The sequence below is a fragment of the Phyllobates terribilis genome, unplaced genomic scaffold (assembly GCF_046119375.1).
Source record: "Phyllobates terribilis strain yellow unplaced genomic scaffold, ASM4611937v1 Scaffold_4__5_contigs__length_816908805, whole genome shotgun sequence".
Taxonomy (NCBI): Eukaryota; Metazoa; Chordata; class Amphibia; order Anura; family Dendrobatidae; genus Phyllobates; species Phyllobates terribilis.
The window spans coordinates 93,708,903-93,721,334 of NW_027362764.1; the positions used below are offsets into that span (position 1 = coordinate 93,708,903).

At 44.2% G+C, this 12,432-nt stretch overlaps 1 protein-coding gene across 1 annotated transcript in view; it reads right to left on the minus strand.

The window, feature by feature from the left end:
• The window catches only part of PARD3 (par-3 family cell polarity regulator), a 693,471-nt gene that overhangs the window by 377,816 nt on the left and 303,223 nt on the right, over positions 1 to 12,432 (minus strand). The window lies entirely within an intron of this gene.

Here is a 12,432-nt window from a genome sequence, read left to right on the forward strand (position 1 = left end):
AGTGAACTATATATAGATAGATAGATAGAACAGAAGTAACATGTTTAGCCCAAAGTTGTAGGCTTGTAGCCCAAGAGAGGCATGTAGGCAGAGTAGTACCCATCAGACGGGAGGTCACCTTGCAGCGGTTGATGGGCACACATGAATTGGCCAGTTTATGCGCTAAGAACCTCTATTTTTTGTAAGTAAAGCTTAATGAGTAATAATACAGTTTAGATCAAATGTTTTTGTTGTCTTTATGTATCTTGGCCATAATGGAGTGCTGCTGCGCTTTCTTATATATAGATAGATAGGTAGATAGATATAGATATATATCTGATATGAAACTTCTCTTTCAGGAGATGCTGGAAGTTGCAATGTTTTAGACAAAAAAAAAAATCTAAACTTGGCCTGCGAGTGGTGATGAATACGAAAAAAATAAAAACAAAACTAAATATATCACCATCTTGTAGCAACGTTGTCTCGCTGAAAAAAAAAAAAGTTAGAGCAGATTTCAAGCTAACAGAGCCTCCCATTGCAAGAGTAAAATGAACAGCCACATACAGAAAGACAAACAATTATTATACCAAATACCAAGTTAATGATTACCGATCGGTGGAGACAAATAAGTGGCGCTAGGAGGTGAGGAAAAAAAATTGAGAGGAAATAGGGAAAACAATTCTTTTAAATAACAGACGAGGTGAGAATAAAAATACAGTTCAATAAATGAACAAAACCCTGCAGAGATTCCGAGACAGAACTCCGCTAAATTACGGACAATCAGAGAAGATTTAGAGAGCGCGTTTCGTGTTTACCGAGAGCATATTGCATTTTTTTTCCCTAGGATGCTCACTAATCACAATTTAGAGGTTGGGAAGACATTTATCTAAAACAATACGGGGATAAGTACATGCCTTAAGCAAAGGAATTTGGCTTCCCATTACACCTATCGAATGTGTCCTCAAAGTGATGTCGTGATTGCACTAAGCGCGCGGGCCCTGCTGAGTCTCATTTCCCACACAACTGCTCACCCCATGTAGAGAGCAGCTTTGGTTACCACCAATTGTCAGCGAGAGGCACAGATTGCCGGCAGAAAGATTTTCTTCTATTTCTTAATCTTAAACATATTTCTTTTTTACAAAATGAATCATGGTGGAAGCTCGGGTGATTGGTAAGGTTTCTGTTATTTCAGCAAATAATGGTGGAGGATAAGAGGTTAGAAATAGCGACAAAGAAAAAAATAGTGACCTGTTCATGGCAAGAATGAAGAAATTCCTGTCAATGAAAAAAAAAAAGATAACTAATCTAGTAGGTCACATCACTGATTGTAACACCATGCACTTCAATGGAGCTGAGCTGTAATAAATAAACACAGCCCATGGATATACGTGGCACTGTTTTTGAGTTCAACCAAACTTTTCACATCTAAACTATCTTGTTAAAGGGAATTTGTCAGCAGGATTTCACACCCCAAACGATATTTTCATATAGCTCTTTTAAAGACATATCCAGCAATAGATTTACATGGCAGTACGTTCCTCCATTACTGAGAAATCAGTGATTCAATATATATGCAAATGGCTATGGTAGATCTGAAGCCTCTGCCACTCCAGCTCTATTACCCATACAGAACCACCTCCTTCTGCTTGAACGACAGCCTCTAAACTGTGTGATTTCAGGCAAATGAGCAGTCAGTCAAGCAGGAGGAGTTGACACTGGAGGGGGGAATAGAGCTGGAGTGACAGAGGCTTTAGATCTACAATAGCTATTTGCATATGAAATCAAATGCTGATTTCTCAGTAACTGAGGAACGAAAGGACAGGCTATATAAAGGTATTGCTAGACTTGTCTTTGAAAAAGCTAAGAGCACATCTAAATAGTTTGGGATGTGAAATCCTGCTGATAAATTCCCTATGAGGGAAAAATAATTTTGAATCCCAATATAGCAAAAGGAATATATTATTAGATCGATGACTCAACGCTCTATATACACTACTCAAAAAAATAAAGGGAAACACTTAAACAACAGAATATAACTTCAAGTAAATCAACCTTCTGTGAAATCAAACTGTCCACTTAGGAAGCAACACTGATTGACAATCAATTTCACAAGCTGTTGTGCAAATGGAATAGATAATAGATGGAAATTATTGGCAATTATCAAGACACCCTCAATAAAGGAGTGGTTCTGCAGGTGGGGACCACAGACCACATCTCAGTACCATTGTTTTCTGGCTGATGTTTTGGTCACTTGAATGTTGGTTGTGCTTTCACACTCGTGGTAGCATGAGACGTACTCTACAACCCATAGAAGTTGCTCAGGTAGTGCAGCTCATCCAGGATGGCACATCTCCGGACTATTGCCATCTATGGCCACTGTATTGTCTGTAAAGCATCTTTCTAAGTGCTCCGTGAGATGTTCAGAACTTGGGCTATTTTTTTATAACCTAACCTGGCTTTACTCTTCTCCACAACTTTATCCTTGACATGTCTGGTGTGTTCCTTGGTTTTCATGATGCTGTTTGATCCCTAATATTCTGAAACAAACCTCTGAGGCCTTCAAAAAACAGCTGTAGTTATACTAAGAATAAATTACACACAGGTGGACTCAATTTACTAATTATGTGACTTCTGGAGGCCAATAAGGATTTTATTTAGGGGTATCGGACTTTAAGGGGCTGAATACAAATGCACGTCACTATATATTTCAAATAATTCGAGAACCATGTATGATTTCCTTTATACTTCACAAATACTTGCTACTCTATTAGTAGATCACATAAAATGCCAATAAAATAAAATTAAGTTTGTATGTGTGACATGAAAAAATGTGGAAATATTCACTGGGTATGAATACTTTTTCAAGGCACTGTATATACTTCTGTTTTTTGGATGTCGTGGGGAAACACCTAAATTAGACCTCCTCCTCCATCCCATAAACCATATCAGCACTTGCTCTGGTTGACCCATTATGCATTAAATGGTCCTTTTCCTCACCTGACGTAAAATACTATATCTACCCTAAACGGACAACAGCTAATAGCGATGGGTTAAATAAGCCAAACCTGAGTTCATCCGCTGGGCCAGCTTCAGTGTAAATTAATTAAATTGAAAGATGAACACGCTATTTTTTTTTTTATTACGACTAGTGTTGAGCGATACCTTCCGATATCAGGAAATATCGTATCGGATTGGATCGGGCCGATACCCAAAAAGTATCGGATATCGCCGATTCCGATACCGGAAACCAATGCAAGTCAATGGGACACAAATATCGGAATGAAAATAAACCCTTTCTTTCCTTGTAGGTTAATTCTACATGAAGTAAAACAACTAAGAATAATGTAGAATGACATGAAAAGCCGGCAATTCATCAGCGGCATACACCGGTACCCGACAATTTACAACAGAAAGAATAGAGCTTCACACATAGATTAGATAGATAGAAACATGTCAGTCACATATATATGAAGTACAGTGACAGTGTTGCTTACTGTACTTGTCATTTAGTGTAAAGGATTTATTAAAAAAAATATTAGTGTTTTCGTGCACCGTCTCTTTAAAAAAGCCGGCCGGCAATTCAGCAGCGGTACCCGACAATTTATAACAGACAGAATAGAGAATCACACATAGATTAGATAGATAGAAACATGTCAGTCACATATATATGAAGTACAGTGACAGTGTTGCTTACTGTACTTGTCATTTAGTGTAAAGGATTTATTAAAAAAAATATTAGTGTTTTCGTGCACCGTCTCTTTAAGAAAGCCGGCCGGCAATTCAGCATCTGTACCCGACAATTTAGAACAGAAAGAATAGAGAATCACACATAGATTAGATAGATAGAAACATGTCAGTCACATATATATGAAGTACAGTGACAGTGTTGATTACTGTACTTGTCATTTAGTGTTAAAATAAAGGATTTATTTAAAAAAAAATTGGCGTGGGGTTCCCCTTAATTTTAGGCTCTAGCGGAGGTTAAGCAGACAGCTGGGGCAAATGTTTGAAGCCTGGGAAGGGGGTAATACCCACGGAGCTTCCCAGGCTACTAATATCAGCCCCCAGCTGAATACCTAGCCTTTACTGGCTATTAAAATGGGGGAACCACCCCAAAAAAATAACGTGGGGTCCCCCCTAATTTAATAGCTAGCACAGGCTAGGCAGACAGCTGGGGGCTGATATTAATAGCCCAGGAAGGGTGCCATGAATATTGGCCCCCTCCCAGGCTAGAAACACCAGCCGTCAGCCGCCCCAGAAATGGCGCATCCATAGGATGCGCCAATTCTGGCACTTAGCCTCGCTCTTCCACGCTGCCCTGGTGCGGTGGCAGGGGGTAATAGGGTTGGGGTTGATGTCAGCTTATAATGCCAGCTGACATCAAGCCCAGGTTAGTAATGGAGAGGCGTCTATAAGACACCCCCATTACTAACCCCATAGTCAAAGTTAAAAGAAAACACAAACACCCAGAATAAAGTCCTTTAATTGAAATAAAGACACAATTCTTTATTGTTCTAAATTAAACCATACTTACCATCACGCCCATTCCAGCTGAAGCCAACGATCTCCTGCAATAAAAGAAAAATAATAAAGCAACCTCATCCTTACCTTTCGATGGTTCCCAGGACAGCTCCAGCTCTGCTACATCGAGATGACAGGCTGGACCGCAGCAGAAAGCTGCCATCCAGCCTGTCATCCCGCAGACACTGAGAAGCGCAGGCATGCTTGCGCTCCTCAGTGTCTCTCTGTGACGTCATCCAGATGAGCCGAGTTCATGTCCAATGAACTCAGCTCACCTCATGCACGTCACTGACAGCGTGGGAAAGTTCTCCTGCACTCAGCGCTTCAGCGTGAGAATTCTCCCACGCTGTCAGTGACATACATGAGGTGAGGTCATGTCCAATGAACTCAGCTCACCTCATGCACGTCACTGACAGTGTGGGAAAATTCTCACGCTGAAGCGCTGAGTGCAGGAGAATTTTCCCACGCTGTCAGTGACGTACATGAGGTGAGCTGAGTTCATTGGACATGACCTCGGCTCATCTGGATGCCGTCACAGCCAGACACTGAGGAGTGGAAGTATGCCTGCGCTTCTCAGTGTCTGCGGGATGACAGGATGGATGGCAGCGTTCTGCTGCGGTCCAGCCTGTCATCTCGATGTAGCAGAGCTGAAGCTGTCGTGGGAGCCATGGAAAGGTAAGGATGATGTTGCTTTATTATTTTACTTTTATTGCAGGAGATCGTTGGCTTCAGCTGGAATGGGCGTGATGGTAAGTATGGTTTAATTTAGAACAATAAAGAATTGTGTGTTTATTTCAATTAAAGGACTTTTTTCTGGGTGTTGTGTTTTTTTAAATACTTTACTAGAAATTCATGGTGGTCATGTCTAATATTGGCGTGACCCCATGAATTTTGGGCTTAGGGCCAGCTGATAATGCCAAGCTGGCCTTAACCCCTTTATTACCCAGTGAGCCACCGCACCAGGGCCCTGGATGAGTTGGGTACAGCGCCAGAAGATGGCGCTTCAATGAACGCGCCATTTTCTGGGGCGGCTGCGGACTGCAATTTGCAGCGGGGGTGGCCCAGAAAGCTTGGGTCTCCCTGCGCTGCGGATTCCAGCCCCCAGCTGCCTAGTTGTATCTGGCTGGGCACAAAAATAGGGCGAAGCCCCACGCATTTTTTTTTTAAATTATTTCATGAAATTCATGGAATAATTAAGAAAAAAAGGGCTTCCCTATATTGTTGTGTCCAACCAGGTACAAATAGGCAGCTGGTGGTTGGGGGCAGCCCGTTCCTGGCTGCTGTACCTGGCTGGACACAAATATAGTGCGAAGCCCCACGTCAATTTTTTTTTAATTATTTCATGAAATAATTTTTTTAAAAAAGGGCTTCCCTATATTGTTGTGTCCGGCCAGGTACAAATAGGCAGCTGGTGGTTGGGGGCAGCCTGTTCCTGCCTGCTGTACCTGGCTGGACACAAATATAGGGCGAAGCCCCACGTCAATTTTTTTTTAAATAAATCCTTTATTTTAACACTAAATGACATTTGAGGAGTTAATAAAGATGCAGTCCCTAAATTATTATTTATTTTTTAATTAATTTTTCCCAAAACTTTTGACGTGGGCTTCGCCATATTTTTGTATGCCAGCCAGGTACAGCATCCAGCTTCTATGAACGCGCCATTTTCCGGGGTGGCTGCGGACTGCAATTTTCAGCGGGGGGGGCAGAAAGCTTGGGCCTCCCTGCGCTGCAGATTCCATCCCCCAGCTGCCTAGTTGTACCTGGCTGGACACAAAAATAGGGAGAAGCTTCACGTATTTTTTTTTTTAAATTATTTCATGAAATTCATGAAATAATTAAGAAAAAAAGGGCTTCCCTATATTGTTGTGTCCAACCAGGTACAAATAGGCAGCTGGTGGTTGGGGGCAGCCCGTTCCTGCCTGCTGTACCTGGCTGGACACAAATATAGTGCGAAGCCCCACGTCAATTTTTTTTAAATCATTTCAGGAAATTCATGAAATAATTAAAAAAAATTGATGTGGGGCTTCGCCCTATATTTGTGTCCAGTCAGGTACAGCAGGCAGGAACGGGCTGCCCCCAACCACCAGCTGACTATTTGTACCTAGCCGGACACAACAATATAGGGAAGCCCTTTTTTTCTTAATTATTCCATGAATTTCATGAATTTAAAAAAAAAAAAACGTGGAGCTTCGCCCTATTTTTGTGTCCAGCCAGGTACAACTAGGCAGCTGGGGGCTGGAATCTGCAGCGCAGGGAGGCCCAAGCTTTCTGGGCCCCCCCCGCTGCAAATTGCAGTCCGCAGCCACCCCGGAAAATGGCGCGTTCATAGAAGCGCCATCTTCTGGCGCTGTACCCAACTCATCCAGGGCCCTGGTGCGGTGGCTCACTGGGTAATAAAGGGGTTAAGGCCAGCTTGGCATTATCAGCTGGCCCTAAGCCCGAAATTCATGGGGTCACACCAATATTAGACATGACCACCATGAATTTCTAGTAAAGTATTTAAAAAAAACACAAACACCCAGAAAAAAGTCCTTTAATTGAAATAAACACACAATTCTTTATTGTTCTAAATTAAACCATACTTACCATCACGCCCATTCCAGCTGAAGCCAACGATCTCCTGCAATAAAAGAAAAATAATAAAGCAACCTCATCCTTACCTTTCCATGGCTCCCACGACAGCTCCAGCTCTGCTACATCAAGATGACAGGCTGGACCGCAGCAGAACGCTGCCATCCAGCCTGTCATCCCGCAGACACTGAGAAGCGCAGGCATACTTCCACTCCTCAGTGTCTGGCTGTGACGGCATCCAGATGAGCCGACAATGAACTCGGCTCACCTCATGTACGTCACTGACAGCGTGGGAGAATTCTCCTGCACTCAGCGCTTCAGCGTGAGAATTTTCCCACGCTGTCAGTGACGTGCATGAGGTGAGGTCATGTCCAATGAACTCGGCGCACCTCATGCACGTCACTGACAGCGTGGGAGAATTCTCACGCTGAAGCGCTGAGTGCAGGAGAATTTTCCCACGCTGTCAGTGACGTGCATGAGGTGAGCTGAGTTCATTGGACATGACCTCGGCTCATCTGGATGCCGTCACAGCGAGACACTGAGGAGCGCAAGCATGCCTGCGCTTCTCAGTGTCTGCGGGATGACAGGCTGGATGGCAGCGTTCTGCTGCGGTCCAGCCTGTCGTCTCGATGTAGCAGAGCTGAAGCTGTCCTGGGAACCATGGAAAGGTAAGGATGAGGTTGCTTTATTATTTTACTTTTATTGCAGGAGATCGTTGGCTTCAGCTGGAATGGGCGTGACTGTAAGTATGGTTTAATTTAGAACAATAAAGAATTGTGTCTTTATTTCAATTAAAGGACTTTTTTCTGGGTGTTTGTGTTTTTTTTAAATACTTTACTAGAAATTCATGGCGGTCATGTCTAATATTGGCGTGACCCCATGAATTTCGGGCTTAGGGCCAGCTGATAATGCCAAGCTGGCCTTAACCCCTTTATTACCCAGTGAGCCACCGCACCAGGGCCCTGGATGAGTTGGGTACAGCGCCAGAAGATGGCGCTTCTATGAACGCGCCATTTTCCGGGGCGGCTGCGGACTGCAATTTGCAGCGGGTGGGGCCCAGAAAGCTTGGGTCTCCCTGCGCTGCAGATTCCAGCCCCCAGCTGCCTAGTTGTACCTGGCTGGACACAAAAACAGGGCGAAGCCCTACGTCAATTTTTTTTTAATTATTTCATGAAATAATTTAAAAAAAAAGGGCTTCCCTATATTGTTGTGTCCAGCCAGGTACAAATAGGCAGCTGGTGGTTGGGGGCAGCCCGTTCCTGCCTGCTGTACCTGGCTGGACACAAATATAGTGCGAAGCCCCACGTCAATTTTTTTTTAATTATTTCATGAAATAATTTAAAAAAAAAAAGGGCTTCCCTATATTGTTGTGTCCAGCCAGGTACAAATAGGCAGCTGGTGGTTGGGGGCAGCCCGTTCCTGCCTGCTGTACCTGACTGGACACAAATATAGGGCGAAGCCCCACATAATTTTTTTTTAATTATTTCATGAATTTCCTGAAATAATTAAAAAAAAATTGACGTGGGGCTTCACACTATATTTGTGTCCAGCCAGGTACAGCAGGCAGGAACGGGCTGCCCCCAACCACCAGCTGCCTATTTGTACCTGGCCAGACACAACAATATAGGGAAGCCCTTTTTTTCTTAATTATTCCATGAATTTCATGAAATAATTAAAAAAAAAAAAAACGTGGAGCTTCTCCCTATTTTTGTGTCCAGCCAGGTACAACTAGGCAGCTGGGGGATGGAATCTGCAGCGCAGGGAGGCCCAAGCTTTCTGCCCCCCCCGCTGAAAATTGCAGTCCGCGGCCGCCCCGGAAAATGGCGCGTTCATAGAAGCTGGATGCTGTACCTGGCTGGCATACAAAAATATGGCGAAGCCCACGTCAAAAGTTTTGGGAAAAATTTATTAAAAAATAAATAATAATTTAGGGACTGCATCTTTATTAAGTCCTCAAATGTCATTTAGTGTTAAAATAAAGGATTTATTTTAAAAAAAAATGGCGTGGGATCCCCCATAATTTTAGTCTCTAGCGGAGGTTAAGCAGACGGCTGGGGCAGATGTTTGAAGCCTGGGAAGGGGGTAAAACCCACGGAGCTTCCCAGGCTACTAATATCAGCCCCCAGCTGAATACCTAGCCTTTACTAGCTATTAAAATGGGGGACCCCCCCAAAAAAATGACGTGGGGTCCCCCCTATTTTAATAGCTAGCAAAGGCTAGGCAGACAGCTGGGGGCTGATATTAATAGCTCAGGAAGGGTGCCATGAATATTGGCCCCCTCCCAGGCTAGAAACACCAGCCGTCAGCCGCCCCAGAAATGGCGCATCCATAGGATGCGCCAATTCTGGCACTTAGCCTCGCTCTTCCACGCTGCCCTGGTGCGGTGGCAGGGGGTAATAGTGGTGGGGTTCATGTCAGCGCCAGCTGCCATGAAGCCCAGGTTAGTAATGATGGGTGTCTATAAGACACCCCCATTACTAACCTACAAAGTGTTAAAAAGAAAAAACACACTACACCCAGAAAAAAATAATTTATTTGAAATAAAACACCATTTTATTTAATTCTTAGTTTACTAAAAAAAAATAGTTACCTGTCCACGTTCCTGCGCTGATCTCCCATGCACAGCTGTCACATCTGGAGATGGTGACAGCTGTGCATGGCTGCTGTAAGCTCACGCTGCCGGGAACACGTCCGCTCCCGGCAGCGGGAGCCACTGACTGAGGTTACCGGAGTGCATTCAGGCAGCGCAGCTCCGGAGACCTCCTTTACGGCAGTGCTGTACCGTGGGAATTTCTCACGATACAGCAGTGCCGTAAAGCAGCTAACCGGAGCAGCGCTGCCTTAACTCTGGTGAACCCTTACGGCCCCGTCATTCTAGCGGCGGCAGCGGTTCAGAGCGGTCACATTCTATGTGGCTGCTCTGAACTGGAGATCTTCGTGGGACACTCGTGGACTGCTACGGAGGGGTAAGGATAAGGTTGTGGTTTATTATTTTATATTTTATTACAGGAGATCGATGGCTTCGGGGAATTAGGTGTCTAGGTGAGTATAGGTGTAGTTTTTTATTTTTTACTTTATTTTAGGTGGCGATCGGCGGGGACAGGTAATGTATAAACTAATTTCTTTTAGGTAACCACTGGCCACCAATGACATGTATCTAACATTTATTGGGGACACAGTAGGGCAATTTATATAGCAGGATCAGGCTGATGGGAACTACTGCTCCCATCGAGCTGATCCTGCTGGCACGAGTGGACGGGGGACAGACATAGGCCGATGGGAGTAGTAGTGTCACATCGGCCTATGTCTGCCTGCACGCACAGACACCCCGCACACACACCCCGCACACACACACACCCCGCACACACACACACCCCGCACACACTAATCATGACGGGTCTGGGAGGAGTGGCTGACCTGTGCGGCCGTGGGAAAGTTCATGTGAGTTCATGCAATGCAGTCAAGCATGAACTCACATGAACCCTCTGAGGGCACCGCGGCTACTTCAAATGAACAGCTGATCGGCATCACCTGATACCTCAGCTGTTCATTTGAAATAACCGGCGGGAAAGCGCAGCACAGAACGGGAAAGCCGGCGGTGAAGTCTTTTCACTGCCGGCTTCCCCGCCCGGGTCCTTCGCTCCTTGGTGCTGCGCTCCCCGCCCGGTCCTAATTTACGATTGGGATTGGAGGTGGCGAGGGGAGCGGAGGATCGGGGTGGGAGGCTGCGGGGAAGCAGTATGGGGCTGTGTGATTGTTTAAAAGCCGGCGGCTTTTTACCGCCCGCCGGCTTTTAAACAATCAGGAGAATTCTCCCACGCTGGGATGGCATTCTGATGACAAGCTGGATCGCAGCTGAGCGCTGCCATCCAGCTTGTCATCCTTCACAGACACTGCAGAGCGCAGGCATTATGGGAACTTCCGATTCCGGTATTCGATATTATAAAAGTATCGGAATTAAGTATCGGAATTCCGATACAGTGAATATCGGCCGATACCCGATATTTCAGTATCGGAATGCTCAACACTAATTACGACAGTACTACATGCATGGAGCATCATTATTCTCCTCGGTTCTGTATAAACTTACAAGGAAGATGGGTCCGAAAATGACATTAGTTTCCTGTACAAATATTTCTCTACGTCAGGTCACGGTGAGGAATACAGTAGCTCTGAGAATAAACTCTTTAGTCTCCGTCACAGAACTCGCAGTACTAGGCATAATAATACGAGTGAAAGACAAAAGTGTGCCGCGATAAGTATGACTCTTAGATGATTTTACATGCGTATTCTAAGTGTTCCGGTTATTGAAAAAAAAGACAAGAAAAAATAATACATTTACTGAAAAACTATTTAGAAGGTTGAAATTCTCTCTGCGGAAAACATATGAATCATCATAAACTTAATGGCACAAATATATATTTAGATCAGAGTGTGAGAGGTGATATGTGTGGGTGTATGTGTGTACAAGGCTGAAGATGTCTGATGATGCCGATACAGTGACTGATCAGGAGAAACTAGGCAACACTAGAAGCAGATCACAGCCCTTACTTCCTGTGCCCACCTTCAAGCTGGCCGGTGGAGTTCTGTTGGCAGATTATCCCACTGCTGTTGGAACCAGTCATTATCATTGAGCCGAAAAATATCCAATTTGTAAGGGGGCTTTACTTGCCTTGTTGCTCTCCATAACTCAAGTGTCTATTCCCAGGGGGAATTAGATGTATTATGTTTATTTTAAACTTATAAATCTTTTATCACGACACCTTAATATATGAAACATAAGCAGTGTCGGCTACTTGAATTTCACCTAAAATAATTCCAGAGCCCCTTAGAGCCATACTGTACTATATTGTGAAGTTCCTGTTATTCCTCCTGACAACCAATGAAAAATAAAAATAGATCATGCCTCTTACCAAGATGTTGTTTAAGGACACAATACTTCAATACTTGGAGATGACGAATGGCTATGCCCAGTTGACAATTTACTTATACAGGTAGAAGTTTTATAAAACATGCTCCAAAACTGTAATTTCAGGGGAGATCCAAGAATTTAATAAAAGGATTGTCCACAACTTGGACAACCCCTTGTTAAATAATATATTCCCCAATGTAAAATAAAAAACAACAGATACTTACCTCCTGCATCTGCGCTGTTCAAGTGATGTTGGCATCAGGTCTCCCAAGGCTCACATGACATTGTTATGCTACGCAAGCACTGCAGCCAATTAGCGGCCACTGATCGGGTGCTTCGCTCAGACGAACCTCAGACATCCAAAGAAAATGGGAGAACTTTAGCTCATGATGGGCCACATGGCATAACATTGTTATGTGAGCCTTGGTGAGACCCGGCATCAACATTGC